This window comes from Globicephala melas, chromosome X (genome assembly GCF_963455315.2).
Source record: "Globicephala melas chromosome X, mGloMel1.2, whole genome shotgun sequence".
NCBI lineage: Eukaryota > Metazoa > Chordata > Mammalia > Artiodactyla > Delphinidae > Globicephala > Globicephala melas.
Window position 1 is genome coordinate 7,107,351 of NC_083335.1, and position 17,414 is coordinate 7,124,764.

The 17,414-nt window shown below is 37.5% G+C and overlaps 1 long non-coding RNA gene and 1 other non-coding gene across 2 annotated transcripts in view; both read left to right on the top strand.

Moving 5' to 3' along the window:
• The window catches only part of LOC132594484 (uncharacterized), a 75,572-nt gene that overhangs the window by 42,196 nt on the left and 15,962 nt on the right, over positions 1-17,414 (top strand). The gene's annotated exons all lie outside the window — the stretch shown is intronic.
• On the top strand, positions 15,104-15,210 carry LOC115847362 (U6 spliceosomal RNA). The gene has a single exon (XR_004037286.1). It is a non-coding gene; the product is annotated as a U6 spliceosomal RNA (small nuclear RNA).

A 17,414-nucleotide genomic window follows, 5' to 3' on the forward strand; every position in this document is an offset into this window, starting at 1 on the left:
GTGTTCTGCCTATGTTTCCCTCTAAGAGTTTGATAGTGTCTGGCCTTACATTTAGGTCTTTAATCCATTTGGAGTTTATTTTTGTGTGTGGTGTTAGGGAGTGTTCTAATTTCGTTCTTTTACATGTAGCTGTCCAGTTTGCCCAGCACCACTTATTGAAGAGGCTGTCTTTTCTCCATTGTATATCCTTGCCTCCTTTATCAAAAATAAGGTGACAATATATGTGTGGGTTTATCTCTGGGCTTTCTCTCCTGTTCCATTGAACTGTATTTCTGTTTTTGTGCCAGTACCATACTGGCTTCATTACCATAGCTTTTAGTATAGTCTGAAGTCAGGGAACCTAATTCCTCCAGCTCCGTTTTTCTTTCTCAAGATTGCTTTGGTTATTTGGGATCTTTTTTGTTTCCATACAAATTGTAAAATTTCTTGTTCTAGTTCTGTAAAAAATGCCATTGGTAATTTGATAGGGATTGCATTGAACGTGTAGATTGCTCTGGGTAATGTAGTCATTTTCATAATTTTGATTCTTCCTATCCAAGAGCATGGCATATCTCTCCATCTGTTTATGTTATCTTTGATTTCTTTCTTCAGTGTTTTATAGTTTTCTGAATACAGGTGTTTTGCCTCCTTAGGTAGGTTTATTCCTAGGTATTTTATTCTTTTTTTTGCAATGGTAAATAGGATTGTTTCCTTAATTTCTCTTTCTGATCTTTTGTTGTTAGTGTATAGGAATGCAAGAGATTTCTGTGCATTAATTTTGTATCCTGCAACTTTACCAAATTCATTGATTAATTCTAGTAGTTTTCTGGTGGCATCTTTAGGATTCTCTATGTATAGTATCATGTCATCCTCAAACAGTGACAGTTTTATTTCTTCCTTTCCTATTTGCATTCCTTTTATTTCTTTTTCTTCTCTGATTGCTCTGTGCCTAGCCCTTCCAATAGTATGTTGAATAAGAGTAGTGAGTGTGGACATCCTTGTCTTGTTCCTGATTTTAGAGGAAATGCTTTCAGTTTTTCACCATTGAGAATGATGTTTGCTCTGGGTTTGTCATATATGACCTTTATTATGTTAAGGTAGTTTCCCTCTATGCCCAGTTTCTGGAGAGTTTTTATCATAAGTGGCTGTTGAATTTTGTCAAAAGCTTTCTCTGCATCTACTGAGATGATCATATGGTTTTTCTCCTTCAATTTGTTAATGTGGTGTATCACATTGATTGATTTGCGTATATTGAAGAATCCTTGCTTTCCTGGGATAAACCCCACTTGATCATGGTGTATGATCCTTTCAATGTGCTGTTGGATTCTGTTTGCTAGTATTTTGTTGAGGATTTTTGCATCAATGTTCATCAGTGATGTTGGCTTGTAGTTTTCTTTCTTTGTGACATCTTTGTCTGGTTTTGGTATCAGGATGATGGTGGCCTCATGGAATGAGTTTGGGAGTGTTCCTCCCTCTGCTATATTTGGAAGAGTTTGAGGAGAATAGGTGTTAGCTCTTCTTTAAATGTTTGATAGAATTTGCCTGTGAGGCCATCTGGCCCTGGGCCTTTGTTTATTGGAAGATTTTTAGTCACAGTCTCAATTTCAGTGCTTGTGATTGGTCTGTTTTTATTTTCTGTTTCTTCCTGGTTCAGTCTTGGAAGGTTTTGCTTTTCTAAGAATTTGTCCATTTCTTCCAGGTTGTCCATTTTATTGGCATATAGTTGCTTGTAGTAATCTCTCATGATCCTTTGTATTTCTGCAGGGCCAGTTGTTACTTCTCCTTTTTCATTTCTAATTCTATTGATTTGAGTCTTCTCTCTTTTTTTCTTGATGAGACTGGCTAATGGTTTATCAATTTTGTTTATATTCTCAAAGAACCAGCTTTTAGTTTTATTGATCTTTGCTATTGTTTCCTTCATTTCTTTTTCATTTATTTCTCATGTGGTCTTTATGATTCCTTTCCTTCTGCTAACTTTGGGTTTTCTTTGTTCTTTTTCTAGTTGCTTTAGGTGTAAGGTTAGTTGGTTTATTTGAGATTTTTCTTGTTTCTTGAGGTGAGCTTGAATTGCTATGAACTTCTCTCTTAGAACTGCTTTTCCTGTGTCCCATACGTTTTAGATTGTTTTGTTTTCATTGTCATTTGTTTCTAGCTATTTTTAAATTTCTTCTTTGATCTCTTCAGTGATCTCTTGGTTATTTAGCAGCACGCTCTTTAGCTTCCATGTATTTGTGTTTTTCACTGTTTTTTCCTGTAATTGATTTCTAATCTCATAGAGTTGTGGTCAGAAAAGGTGCTTGATACGATTTCAATTTTCTTAAATTTTCCAGCGCTTTATTTGTGACCCAAGATGTGATCTTTTCTGGAGAACATTCCACGTGCACTTGAGAAGAAGGTGTATTCTTTCGCTTTCAGGTGGAATATCCTAAAAATATCAGTTAAGTCTGTCTGATCTATTGTGTCATTTAAAGTTTGTGTTTCTTATTTATTTTCTGTCTATTGGTGTAAATGGGGTGTTAAAGTCCCCCACTATTATTGTGTTACTGTCTATTTCTCCTTTTATGCTTGTTAGCATTTGCCTTATGTATTGAGGTGCTCCTATGTTGGGTGCATAAATATTTACAATTGTTATGTTTTCTTCTTGGATTGATCCCTTGATCATTATGTAATGTCCTTCCTTATCTCTTGTAACAGTCTTTATTTTAAAGTCTATTTTATCTGATATGAGTATTGCTACTCCAGCTTTCTTGTGATTTCCATTTGCATGGAATATCTTTTTCCATCCCCTCACTTTCAGTCTGTATTTGTCCCTAGGTCTGAAGTGGGTTTCTTGTAGATAGCATATATCAGGGTGTTGTTTTTGTATCCATTCAGCCAGTCTGTGTCTTTTGGCTGGAGCATTTAATCCATTTACATTCAAGGTGGTTTTCAATATATATGTTCCTGTTACCATTTTCTTAATTGGTTTGGGTTTGTTTTTGTGGGTCTTTTTCTTCTCTTGTGTTTCCCGCTTAGAGAAGTTCCTTAAGCATTTGTTGTAAAGCTGGTTTGGTGATGCTGAATTCTCTTAGCTTTTGATTGTGTGTAAAGCTTTTGATTTCTCTGTTGATTCTGAATGAGATCCTTGCCAGGTAGAGTAATCTTGGTTGTAGGTTTTTCCCTTTCATCTCTTTGAATATGCCCTTCCACTTCCTTCTGGCTTGCAGAGTTTCTGCTGAAAGATCAGCTGTTAACCTTATGGGGATTCCCTTGTATGTTCTTTGATGCTTTTCCCTTGCTGCTTTTAATATTTTATCTTTGTATTTAATTTTTATATTTTGCTTAATATGTGTCTCAGCATGTTTCTCTTTTGGTTTATCCTGTATGGGACTCTCTGTGCTTCCTGGACTTGATTGACTATTTCCTTTCCCATGTTAGGGAAGTTTTCAACTATAATCTCTTCAAATATTTTCTCAGACCCTTTCTTTATCTCTTCTTCTTCTGGGACTCCTATAATTCAAATGTTGTTACGTTTAATATTGTTCCAGACGTCTCTGAGACCTTCCTCAATTCTTTTCATTCTTTTTTCTTTATTCTGCTCCCCGGCAATTATTTCCACCATTTTATCTTCCAGCTCACTTATCTGTTCTTCTGACTCAGTTATTCTGCTATTGATTCCTTCTAGAGTATTTCTAATTTCAGTTGTTTTGTTGTTCGTCACTGTTTGTTAGCTCTTTAGTTCTTCTAGGTCCTTGTTAAATGTTTCTTTTATTTTCTCCATTCTGTTTCCGAGATTTTGGATCATCTTTACTATCATTACTCTGAGTTCTTTTTCAGGTATGTTGCCCATTTTGTCTTCATTTACTTGGTCTTGTAGGTTTATTACCTTGCTCCTTCGTCTGTAACATATATTTTTGTCGTTTCAGTTTTTTTTTTTGATGGGTAGGGCTGTATTCCTATCTTACTGGTTGTTTGGCCTGAGGCCTACAGCACTGCAGTTTGCAGGCAGTTGGGTAGAGCCAGGTCTTGGTGCCGAGAGGAGGACCTCCAGGAGGCTTCACTCCAGTTAATATTCCCTGGGGTCTGAGGTTCTCTGTTAGTCCAGTTGTTGCAGTCAGCAGTCCCACCACAGGAGCTTGGATCCTACCTCCGGCCTGGGAACCAAGATCTCGCAAGCCATGTGGTGGGGTGAAAAACAAGAAAAAAAAAAGAAAGAAAAAAAGGAGCAGTATAATAACAAGGAATAAAAAATAAAATAAAATTGAAAAGATAAAAAATATATTAGGAAAGATAAAAATATAATTGAAACAACATGACAAGGTAAAACAAAACCACAACAGAAAAAAAGGGGGGTGGGAACAAGCCAAAAAGAGCAGAAAAATAACAAAGTATAAAGAATAAAATAAAATTAGAAAAATAAAAGATTTATTAGAAAAAATAAAAATATAAACGAATCAACAACAGCAAGGTAAAACAGAACCCCAACCATAAAGAACAAAAAAGAAAAAAAAAAAGGCCATGGCTATTGGGGGTGGAGTTTAGGCGGGGGTGGAACTTATGCAGGGCGGGATTTAGGGTGAGGTGGGGCCTAGGTGGGGGGTTTTGAGCATGGGGCAGGGCCTAGGGTCTGGATCCACGCAGCTGGAAAAGGCCTTGTGGGCAGGGCCACATTCAAGCATGGGGTTGTGTCTCTGCTTAGGACCTGTGTGGAATTGGAGACTCAGCACATCCAATGGGGGACCTCCAGAGTGTGGATTTCCAGAGTTTGGAGGTTAGGCCCTGAGTGAGGGTGTGTGGGTGGGGTTTAGGCCCAGCATGTTGGAGGGGGTCTCAGAGGGGCTCTCCAAGTGTAGAGTTAGGGCCCTGGGTGGGGGTGTAGGGGCAGGGTTTAGGCTCTGCATGGCAGGAGGGAGGCTCCAAGGGCAGAGGATCAGTCCCAGGAGCCCAACAGGCTCCCTGGTGCCTAAGTGGACAGGGAAAGTGCTGGCCGTGTTCCCTTCTGTTCCTTCGTACCCCTCTCCCACCATCTCCCCCAGGGTCTCCCCTGTCCCCACTGGACCCCTAACCGTAGGTGGGTCCTGCTGGGTGTAGGAAGTCCTCCCTTCCCCAAGCCACCCCTCAGGGGTGCTGGTCCTGGAGGTCCGGCCTTTACTTCTGCTCCCCCTTCCCTCCCTCCCATTCCCTCAGGACCCACACGGGTGGAGGGGGCCTTGGTGGGCAGAGGATCAGGCCTCGTATCTCAGCAGGCTCCCGTGGGCCCAAGTGGGCAGGGGAAACCTGGCCACGCTCCCTTTTGATCCTCTGCCCTCCCAGTGGTCCCCCAATTTCCCCCTTTGGGCGTGGGATCCCTTCCCCTCCCCCAGCATGGGCACCAGTCCCATCCTGCCTCCACTTCTCCTCCCCCTTCACTCCCCTCACACCCCACGTCCTACCCAGTCTCTGGGGGTTCCTCCCGTCCCCTCAGGTGTCCATGGTCCCCCACCGGTGCCTGGTAGGTGCCCTAGTTGTGTGGAAGTGTGAGTTCCATATCCTCCTAGTCTGCCATCTTGACTCCACCGGCTCATGGTTGTCTTTTAACAGAAAGGACTTGTGTGACTGAGTTGAGAGTCAAACTGTCTGCTTTCTTTTATGGAATTTTATTGTTTCTAGAAAGAACAACTGACAGACAAACCATGGCTATTCAGACTCCAGTATTTGACAAGCATTTTGTCAAAAATGATATAAATGAGCTTATAACATCAAGGAAATTAACTGACAGCATTTGTTCCCAATAGTAAAATTCAAGCTTTCAAAGTCTTAAAGTATATAATTTTGGAAAATGTGTGTCTGTCGCTGTAAGCTTCCCAATACATGAAGTATTTTCTGATCAGACTGGTGGTAATATTAAGGAATGTGATTTTTGATACCATATAATGAAATATGTCAATATTTGGAGGATCTACATAACTCTATGAACATTTTCCAGATGACCCATGCAGGATGTTAGAAATCACATATGCAAAAAAGACCCACTCAACATTCAGGATAGATCAATGGATTTTAGTGTAATCACGAATGAAAATGTTATCCATATGGCTTCAGAGCTCACAATGCAACTAACCTTCGCTATATTAAGGGTTAAAAAGTAAGTCTCTCTCAACTGACAGCCTTACTTTCTTACTATTTCCAGTATGACAGGTATTCTAAAGCAATTTAATTTATGGAACTTATAAATTTTTATTTTGATGCCAAAGCCACAATTCAAAAATCCAATCAACAGCTGAGGGAAATGGCTTCAAAATGTGTTGAAAAATGTGACCTCTCATTTTTTGTGAAGATTAATTCATGTGCACTCTTCCATGAGGATTATCTTGCTGCTGAGTGTAAACCTTTAAAAGACTCTCAATTTCAGGGCTTAATCTTGGGAATGTGACCAGAGAGCTCAGAGATGGCTGATGTGATGCACAACTACCTGAAAAGCAGGGCGTGTCTTGTCTTAGCCACATGGCCAAGAGTTAGGAGGACAAAGGTTTGACTCAGTCAGCCTCTCTTTATACTGAGATGACTTCAAACTTGCCAGGAATCAGTCCAAGCAATCCATCTCTTTATTTTTGAGCAAACAAAATGAGGGTACTATTCAATCAAGACAGAATTGTTTTAAAAGAGGTAGTTGATAAAATAAGTTTTTGGCTTCCTAAGAAATGGTATCAGATCATTTACTGTTTTCTTGGAATATGATGACAGACTGTTCCGTCTGTAGATACAGAAAGTTACAAAGCACTTTGCTTTGCTCATTTGCTTTACTAAAGTTGTGTAAGGTTTTCAGGGTAAGGATTATCATATAAGTTTTAGATGACTTATTCCCAATTCCTTCAAAAACAGAAGACAAAAATGTCTGTAAACTTCAGCAGTGGGATTTAAAATTTCACATAATGTAAAATTCACTGAGCCTGAGAATCCATGGGACAGTTTACCACAGGTGCTGGTCATGTAAATCTCCCCAAAACCCTTCAATTATTCCTTCTTCCTGTCTCAGTTCATGTATCATGGCTAGAGGCAGGGATTTTTAAGGCTTAAACCCTGCGAGGATATTGTAATTGCTAAAACTAGAGAATTCTCCTACATCAGCTGTCATTGGGTTATTGAATTCATTGTATTTACAAAAAAAAAAACCATTTAGAGAGTTTGGCTTGTTTCTTTCTTATACTTTTTGGAAAATTTATTTTATTGAAGTATAGTTCATTTACAATGTTTTGTCAATTTCTGCTCTATAGCAAACTGATTCAGTTATACATATATGTATTCTTTTTCCTATTCTTTTCCATTATGGTCTATCACAGGATACTGAATATAGTTCCATGTGCTATACAGTAGGACCTTGTTATCCATTCTATATACAGTATAATAGTTTCCATCTGCTAATCCCCAACTCCCAATCCATCCCTCCCCCACTCTCCCTCCCCCTCGGCAACCACAAGTCTGTTTTCAATGTCTATGAGTCTGTTTCTGTTTCATAAATAAGTTCATTTGTGTCATATTTTAGATTCCACATACTTCTTACACTTTTTTTACTGTAAAAATTCCTGCTGGCTGTTGGGGATTTTGAGTTGAAAATCCACTTTTGATGCCAGTAATTAACTGTAATATTAGACAAGTTGCCCGTAGACTTTACATATTTGAACGTTCACTGTTCTAAAGGGGTAAGGGTAACTTACTGTACCCAACCACCAAGTACCTGGTTGTCGCAATAAAAGAAGAAAATAGAGGTGAGAGTTATTTTACTCAATCTAAAATTGCGGGTAGCCTTCAAGTATTTCAAGACCTAGTTCACCCACCTGATGCCTGTGGTAGCATGAGTAAGTTACTTTAAATACCTCAGTTTGTTAATATGTAAAACAGTGATGAAAATAAGGTTTATCACATAGGTCTAAAGAAAAAAACTAGGTAAAACTATCTGTCAGTGATGAACACGTATAATAAATGTTCAACACAACTTAGCTGTAGCATCATAGGATTTATAGGATTATGGGATTTTAGTTCAATAATGGGCATTAAATATATCTAATTTTGTTCTTAAAAATAAGTACAACCTACAGCATCCTTTAAAAGGATGTTTGAATTTTTCTAGTTACAGACAATTGAATGTTTCTAGTTATATGCCTGAGTTCTTAGGAATGTCTTCCTTTTGGTTTACAATTCTTATAATTTTTAATTATTTGTTTGAATCCTGTTGACATATACAAACAAATATCTTTCACATAACAAGATAAAAGCTGTCAATCAACTATAAATTTTCTATTTTTCAGGATAATAATTACTAAGTTTCAACTATTCTTCATCTTGTATGATTTTAATATCTTTACTGTTCTGGTTTGGGCCATGTAGAGGATATGCATATATATACATATATATGTATATGTGTGTGTGTGTGTGTGTGTGTGTGTGTGTGTGTATATATATATACACACACACACGTTTTTGAGATTCATCCCTATGTCAGAACCTATGCTTGGAACTTGGGAAAAGACTGTGATATAGACATGGACTTGAACTTGATGGAGCACATCTATTGCAGCTCTCATTCTAGAAGCAGTCAATCAAAACAGATTTCACAAAACAAGAAAAATAAACAACAGGTTCATATCTGAGCACAAACTTTTAGTTTCAAAATGAACAAAGCATATAACCTTCATTACTTATAAAATTCTATAGATCTCACCCTAGTTATCAGAAAAGATGTTTTAAGATTTGCTGTTGGTTTTTAAACCAAAAAATTTAAATGTAATATAATTCTTTTTGACCCTTGAATAATCTATATGAAGCAAGCCCAATCAGAATAGTGAGCTTGAATTTGTTTCTGTTAGGCCAAATTCCACCGTCTAGTAATTAACACATCCATCACCTCACATATTTATGCTTTTTTTTTTAGTGAGAACCTTTAAGTTCTACTCTCTTAGTAAATTTCAGTTATACAATATAGTGTTATAACAAACTGTAGTCACCATGTTTTATATTAGATCCTCAGACCTTATTCATCTTTCAGCTGAAAGTTTGTACCGTTTTATCAACCCCCCTATTTCTCCCACCCCCTGCCCTGGCCCCTGGCAACCACTTTTCTACTCTTTGTTCCTAAGAGTTTGACTTCTTTTTTTAATTCCACGTATAAGTAATACTATGTGGTTTTGTCTTTCTCTGTCTGACTTATTTCACTTAGCATAATGTCCTCAAGTTCCATCCATGCTGTCGCAAATAGCAAGATTTCCTTTTTTTCTCAAGGTTGAATAATATTTTGTTGTATGTACATACATACACTGTAAACAAACACACACACACACACACACACACACACACACCCCTTCTTTATCCATTGATTTGTCTGTGGACACTTATGTTGTTTCCATAGCTTGGCTCTTGTGCGTAATGCTGCAATGAACATGGTAGTGAGATATCTTTTTGAGATCCTATTTTTAATGCCTTTGGATATATACCCAGAAGTGCAATTGCTGGATTATATCGTAGCTCTATTTAATAATTTTTAGGAACTTCCATATTGTTTTTCAGTGGCTGCACCAATTTACATTCCCATCCACAATGCACAAGGGCTCCCTTTTCTCCACATCCCCACCAACACTTGTTATTTCTTGTGTTTTTGATGATAGCCATTTTAACAGGTGTGAGGTGATATCTCATTGTTTTGTTTTGCATTTCCCTGATGAGTAATGATGTTGAGCACCTTTTCATGTACCTGTTGGCCATTTGTATACCTTTTTTAAAAAAATGTCTATTCAGTTCCTCTGCCCATTTTTCAATCAGATGGTTGGCTTGTTTTGCTATTCGGTGGTGTGAGTTTTTAAAAACATATTTTTTAGATATTAACCCCTTATCAGATACATGACTTGCAAATATTTTCTCCCATTCTGTAGGATGCCTTTTCATTTTGTTGATGGTTTCCTTTGCTGTGCAGAACCTTTTAATTTGATGTAGTCCCACTTATTTATTTTTACTTTTGTTGCTTTTGCTTTTGGTGTCAAATCTAAATATCATCACCAAGATCAATGGGAGCGTATCCCCTATGTTTTCTTCTAGGACTTTTATGGTTTCAGGTCCTATGTTCAAGTCTTTAATCCATTTTGATTTGATTTTTGTGTATGGAGTAAGATAGAAATCTAGTTTATTTTTTTCTTTTTCTTTTTTTTTTTTTTGCATGTGGCTATCCAGTTTTCCCACCACCATTTATTGAAGAGACTATCTTTCCTCACTGTATATTCTTGACTCCTTTGTCATAAATTAGTTAACCATATGTGCATTAGTTTATTTCTGATCTCTATTCTGTTCCATTGATCTATGTGTCTGTTTTCATGCCAATACCATACTGTTTTGATTACTGTGGCTTTGTGGTATAGTTTGAAATCAGGAAGAATGATGACTTCAGCTTTGTTCTTTCTCAAGACAGCTTTAACTATTTAGGGTCTTTTGTGGTTCCATACAAATTTTAGGATTGCTTGTTCTATTTCTGTGAAAAATGCCGTTGGAATTTTGATAGGAGTTGTTTTGAATCTGTAGATTGCCTTGGGTAGTATCGTCATTTTAACAGTATTGATTCTTCCAGTGTATGAATGTAGTATATCTTTCCATCTGTTTGTGTTGTCTTCAGTTTCTTTCATCACTGTCTTATTGTTTTCAACATACAGTTCTTTCACAGCCTTGGTTAAATTTATTCCTGTTTTTTTTAAATTCTTTTTGATGCTATTGTTGTTAGGCCAATTCGTTCACTATAGAGCACATTATGATCACAGCCAAGAGCAGTATACTCTGACTAGAAATAGCAGTGAGTTTAAGTCATTGAATTTCCCTTTGTCTTCATTTTTCTAATAAGTATGGGAGCTATAAAAGTCTTTCCAAAGTTTGGATTTCTAAGAAAACTTAATTGAATTGAGGCATATCACCAAACTTTCCTTCCCTTAAACGCAAAAAAGAAGAAGAAAAAGTATGTGTGAAATCCAGGAGAAAAAGACAAAACTAAATGGCACTAAATTATGTGAAAGGTTCAACTTTGCAAGTGGAAAATTGTGAAAGAGTAAAAAAAAGATTCTAAAAGTTGATATACTGCTCTTTCTTCAACATGCTGAGAACCAGTACCAGGGGAATACAGAAAACTTTATTCATTTATCATCAAATATTTATTGAGTTTCTACTATGTGTCAGGTATTGTTGTAGGCTAAAATAAAACAGTGAACCAAAGAAAATAAAGACCCCTGCCTTTATGGAATATGTGTGCTCGTAACTATTCTGAAAATTTTTAAATGGGTCCTAGTTACATGTATTCCTCCCTTACTTATAGGAACCTTTATATACTTGGAAAGCTTTGAGGAATTAAAATATTGTTAATTTCAACCCACTTTTGAAAATAAAAGATGTTTTATATAAAATGATTCATCTTATCATGAGTTTTAAATATATTTTTTTCAAAATTGTGGGGATGCAGATTTAGCTTATTAAAAATTTGGCAATCAACTTGTCAAATAAACTAATTATCAACGGCAGTCTTCATTATGAAACCAATCAGACTGTCAGAAAAAGTCTGACTTCATTTTTTTCCAATTTAAATAAGTGTATTAATATACTCTTCATGACTGCATCTGACTTCTGAATTCTAAATCTAAGATGGGTAAGGCACAAAGCGTTACCTTGAGTTTGTCACCTATCTGAAAGTACCATCACCATCCATATTTCTTAACAATGCTCTCTTTGTTTTGCTCTCACAAAACTCTACTGATACTCAATTCTTTGAAAATGCTTGGGATATGGAGGAAGAGAGTTCGTTAAGCAATTTTTTTTCTTTACCACCCCATTCTACAATGTATCTGGATTCAGAACTTTCCAAGATAACTCCAAATACCACGTTTCAATACCATTCTTTGTTAAAGGAAGTTTCACTGTATTGCAAATTTCCCTTTTGCTTGGCATCTGGGAGGCTATCAGTATAATGTAAGGCACTATAGTAAGATTCCAGATTTTTGAGTTGGATGCCTTTCTTTTGTAAAGCGGGAGGACAATTTTGAAGTGGACATGTGAAAGCAGAACCAGCATGAGCCTGGACCAGAGGTGTGTTCAGGCAGGTTAGTTTTAGAAAGGGTACATAGGCGGTGGAAGATCTGAAAACTGGGGTCCTTAGGTGTAGCCATGCCTGTGGGCCTCTTGGAAATTATCTGTGTACTCCAAGGACATGTACCTTACATTAAAGCCCACTGATTTAGCAGGCATTCGCTGAGCATTACTGTATATAAATCTGTAAGTTAAACACTGGGTTGTGGGAGGTTAGAGAGGCTGCTAAGCTGTAGTCTCTGCCCTTGCCAAGGGAGGGAAATCAAGGCGAAGTCAGCGTTCAGCTTGGGCTAAAGATAAAAATAGCCTGCTGTCAGTTTCTAAAATGCAGTACTAGTATCATGTTGTGCAGGGGTTCTGTTTATTTTTTTACATTTGTTTTGGCAATACGGATGGCAGTAGTACATCACCATATAGGTCTGGTGTAGGCTGTGGATAAGGCAGCATTTCATATATTCACAATTATAAAATCTGAGAGTTTTCTCTTTCATTATAATATTCCACCCCCTAATTATTTTACCCAATAAACGGAATGCTTCCCCCAGAACAGTGAGAGGCTGAGTGCACAGCACACCTGTGCTGTGCACTTCCTACTTGCAGTCCCCTGTGCTCGGTCCCAGGTCTACCAAAGGATAGATGGCTTGGGCGCCCGCACAAGATAAATGGCACCCATGTGGCATGCACAAAAGTTGCTGTAGTCTTTCTGAGCTTTAAAGCCTAAGCCATCAAGGAAGCCTCTCCAGGGAGGTGAAAATTAGGAGAGGATTCCAGGGAGAAGACTCTTTCTATGCCTGTGAGATTCAACACTCAGCAAATATACAAACTCAAAAATTAAAAGAATGACCTATAGATACACAGCAATAATTGGACCAGGAGAATTGGTGTAGGCTTAGATATCGACTCTACTAAATTGCTCATGGTGTAACAGCTTGTGAATAGTACTTGTTTTATAATGAACTTAAGGGACACACAGAATTTGCCAGATTCTCTATCTTTATTCCCTAAAGACACCAAGGCCATAGGTGGCCTTTTATTCCTTTGTCTCACTTGAAGGTATTGAACAGTATCCCGATCAAATATTTGATGAGTCACTGAAAATGTGAACCTATCTACAAAAACAACACTAATGCATACTAATAAAGGCAATGAAGAGAATCCCCAAGTCTCTTACATTCATCTTTGACATTTACTAGGTTGTGGGTATACCTGGAAGGGACTGACTTTCCAGCTGATAAAATATTAGTAACATGGAAACATATTCCACCTCAGTGCCCATGACAGCTATTTCCTGTTCTGAAATGTGAGCTACCCATAGTCAAGTAGAATTTACTGATAATATTTTCTATTATGTTAGTGTCTTCATTTCCAGGCAGTATCCTACATCCTTGTATATATACATACTTGTCTCTCACAGATAACAGTTTGGTAGACTAGCTAAGAGTCAGAGGTTACTGCACAGGCAAGAACACATACAGGTAGGATCCGACTATTTCACTGGTTTTGTAGCAAAGCAGATTTGTTTTTGTTGCTGTTGTTAAAGACCGATAGCCAGGTCCCAGGATGCTCAAGGATGGGAGAGGAAGCAAAATCATTTGATTGATAGTCCTGTCTCTGGAGATGAACTGTGTTCACTGCCTTGAGTGGCCTTTATTTGGTATATTGAATTTAGGTACTGTGAGCTGATAGGATGTGGTGTGAAACATATCTTTTTCTTTTTCTCCTCAAGTATTTTCCTAAGGATGAAGAAGTCTGAAGACTTGCAGCGTGATCAAATATGCATGCAAATGTATTTCCAATTGTTATGAATATAGGTAAAGAATTAGAGACAATTTATTTTCAAAATCATAAGAAACAATACTCTGTCTAGACCCTATCATTATGGTTGATGTTTAGAATTAAGTACTCTGTGATACCACAAGGAAAAGGATGCTTTGAGAAATTTTTCCTGGTGCTCTAGATCCCCAGTCTCTAACTAGTATTCAGATAAAGTGGACAGGGGTGAAGAGACCCATTTTTTATTCTACTACTAGTTTTATGCCTACTGCTGAAAATTCTGTAACAATCAAAAAGAACAAGTGGGATCCCTACCAAACTCTGACTTTAATTGAACACTTCAGATATGGAAAACTTCACAATCTATCCATTCAATGCACTCCATTTTCAGATAGCTATAATCACTAGAGAGCTCTTGGATTAAATTTACAGTCATATAGGGTATACTGCATCATGACCTTGGACTCCCTTGTTTTTTACTCTATGCTTCTGGGTTTGGAGCCCATATAGTGCTGTGAAAGACCCCCTGGGACCAGTCTCAACTCAGAGGTCACTACTGCATGTAATATAAGAGACATTGCCCAGGTAACACTTTGGATATATTTTGTGTCAAAGTGCATCCAAATTTATGAAGAAATATCAATTTGAAGCCTACGAAATAAAACTCATGGGATAGATCTGAATCTTTTACGTTTATCAAAAAAGAATTTAAGCTCAATAAGAAAAAAAGATGGTATTCCAGCTAAGTCAGGTAAAACATCTGGATTTGGGGCTTCCCTGGTGGCACAGTGGTTGACAGTCTGCCTGCCGATGAAGGGGACACGGGTTCGTGCCCCGGTCCGGGAAGATCCCACATGCCGCGGAGCGGCTGGGCCCGTGAGCCGTGGCCGCTGAGCCTGCGCGTCCGGAGCCTGTGCTCTGCAACGGGAGAGGCCACAACAGTGAGAGGCCTGCGTACAGCAAAAAAAAAAAAAAAAAAAAAATCTGGATTTATGGGATGATGTTTTTCTTATTACTTCATTCCCAGCATGATACATATTAAAACTATTTTGCTCAATGTTCTGAAGCAGACTCTATATCAAAAGTACAGTGGTGAAGTTGTTTAGTATATTACTGCAATGTTATGAATCAGCACCAGTTGATGGAACTCTTAAAAGTAATGAAAGACAGCAAATGTAATGATCTGTGGTCTTTGTCAACGTTCATTGGTTGAGTCATGAAAGAGCTTTACAAATATTTACTCCACCATTATCTTCAATTCGAGATTTCCTTTAAAAAAGAGGGAGGGGTGCTCGCTTCCGCAGCACATATGCTAAAATTGGAACGACACAGAGAAGATTAGCATGGCCCCTGCGCAAGGATGATGCGCAAATTCATGAAGCGTTCCATATTTTTATGTAAAATAGATAGCTAGTGGGAAGCAGCCACATAGCACAGGGAGATCAGATCGGTGCTTTGTCTCCAACTAGAGGGGTGGGATAGGGAGGGTGGGAGGGAGACGCAAGAGGGATTAGACATGGGGATATATGTATACGCATAGCTGATTCACTTTGTTATACAGCAGAAACTAACACACCATTGTAAAGCAATTATACTCCAAAAAAGATGTTTAAAAAAAGGGGGGGGGGAATACTTGCCAAATATTCAGTAATCAAAGCCAAAATTGATGCTATGGTTTACATTTTCTCACCAGTACTACATTGCATCTCAATGAGATGGAACTGAAGCTCCAAGGAAAGGAAAAGCTTGTGACGCAGCTAGAGAGGTACACAATTTTATACGCAAATAGAAACTTTTCAGAATTTATATAAATAATAATGACATTACACATTTTCCTATCCTGAATCAACACGAAGGTATTAATTGTAATAGACAGCGTTATATACATTGACTGCAAAAACTACAAGACAAATGTGAAGAACATTTTGTATATATTGGTACACTGAAAGTACTTTCAACTTATGAAATACTCCCTTTGAATTCCGTATTAATAATACTGAGTTGATACAAGAATTAGTGAATTTAATTCACTTGGACATATGTAATTTGAAATCGATGAGTTTTTGCTTCAAAGTGAAATCAATTTTTCTAAAAGAGATGAGCCAGTTTTGGCCATGTGGATAGAGATATTAAAGGAAAATGCCTTTTTGGTAACTTTCAATTATTGGAAGTATTTAAGTATGTTTGGGATAACTTGAACATATGAATCTAATTTTTCAACATTAAATTTTATGAAATGTAAATATAGATCAAGCATAGATCAAGCATTCCCGAGGAAACTGAGCATCTGATTTGAGATATGCTATCCATATAAAATATACACCAGACTTTGAAGGCTTATACCAAAATAATGGAAAACATCTTATTACTGTTTTATATTGATTACATGTTGAAATGATGATATTTTAGATATATTGGGGTAAATGAAATGTATTATTAACTTGGTTTCACCTGGTTGGTTTTCTTAATTAATTTTTTTTTTTTTTGGCTGTACGCGGGCCTCTCACTGCTGTGGCCTCTCCCATTGTGGAGCACAGGCTCCAGACGCGCAGGCCCAGCGGCCACGGCTCACGGACCCAGCTGCTCCGCGGCACATGGGATCTTCCCAGACCGGGGCACGAACCCGCGTCCCCTGCATCGGCAGGCGGACTCTCAACCACTGCGCCACCAGGGAAGCCCCAAACTTTTTATTTTGAGATAATTGTAGATTTACATGCAGCAGTAAGAAATAATGCAGAGAGCCTATGTACTCGTTACCTGATTTTCCATGATGGTAATATCTCCTGTGCTTCACCTACTCAACATAGCCACTCTCTCTGAACTCCTGGCAATCACTGATCTTTTTCTGTCTCTATATTTTTGCCTTTTCTGAAATGGCATATAATTGGAATAATAAAATAGGTAGCCTTTTCAGACAGTCATCTTTCAGTTAGCAATATGGCTTTGAAATCCATCCCTGTCTTCCTTGCCCGACAGGTCATTTCTTTTTATCATTGAATAATATTTCATTGTATGGGTACACCACAGTTTGTACATCCATTCACTTATTAAAGGATGTCTTTTTTGCTTCCAATATGTGCAATCATGAATAAAAGTGCTATAAATATTCACATGCAGATAGCTATTCATGTAGGTATAAGTTTTCAAATCAGTTTAGTAAATACCTAGGAGCAAAATTGCTAGATTGCATATGGTAAACTATGATTAGCTTTTGAGAACCTGCAAAATTGTTTCCCAAATGGTTGTACTGTTTTGGATTCCCACCTGCAATGGATGAGAGATTCTGTTGTTCTACCTCCTTACCAGAAATTTTTATTGTCAGGGTTTTTTTTTTAATTTAGCCATTCTAATAAATGTTTAGTGGACTATAATTGTTGATTACTTTGCAACTTCATAAAGACATATGATCTTGAGCATCTTTTCATGTGCTTATTTGCAGTCTGTATATTTTCATTGGTAAGGTGTCTGTTTATGTCATTTTTCTTTTCTTAATTGGGTTGTTTTCTTGTTTTCGATTTTAAATATGTCTATTTTGGATACAAGTCCTTTACTAAATATGTGTTTTATAAATATTTTCTTCTGGTCTGTGGCTTAATTTT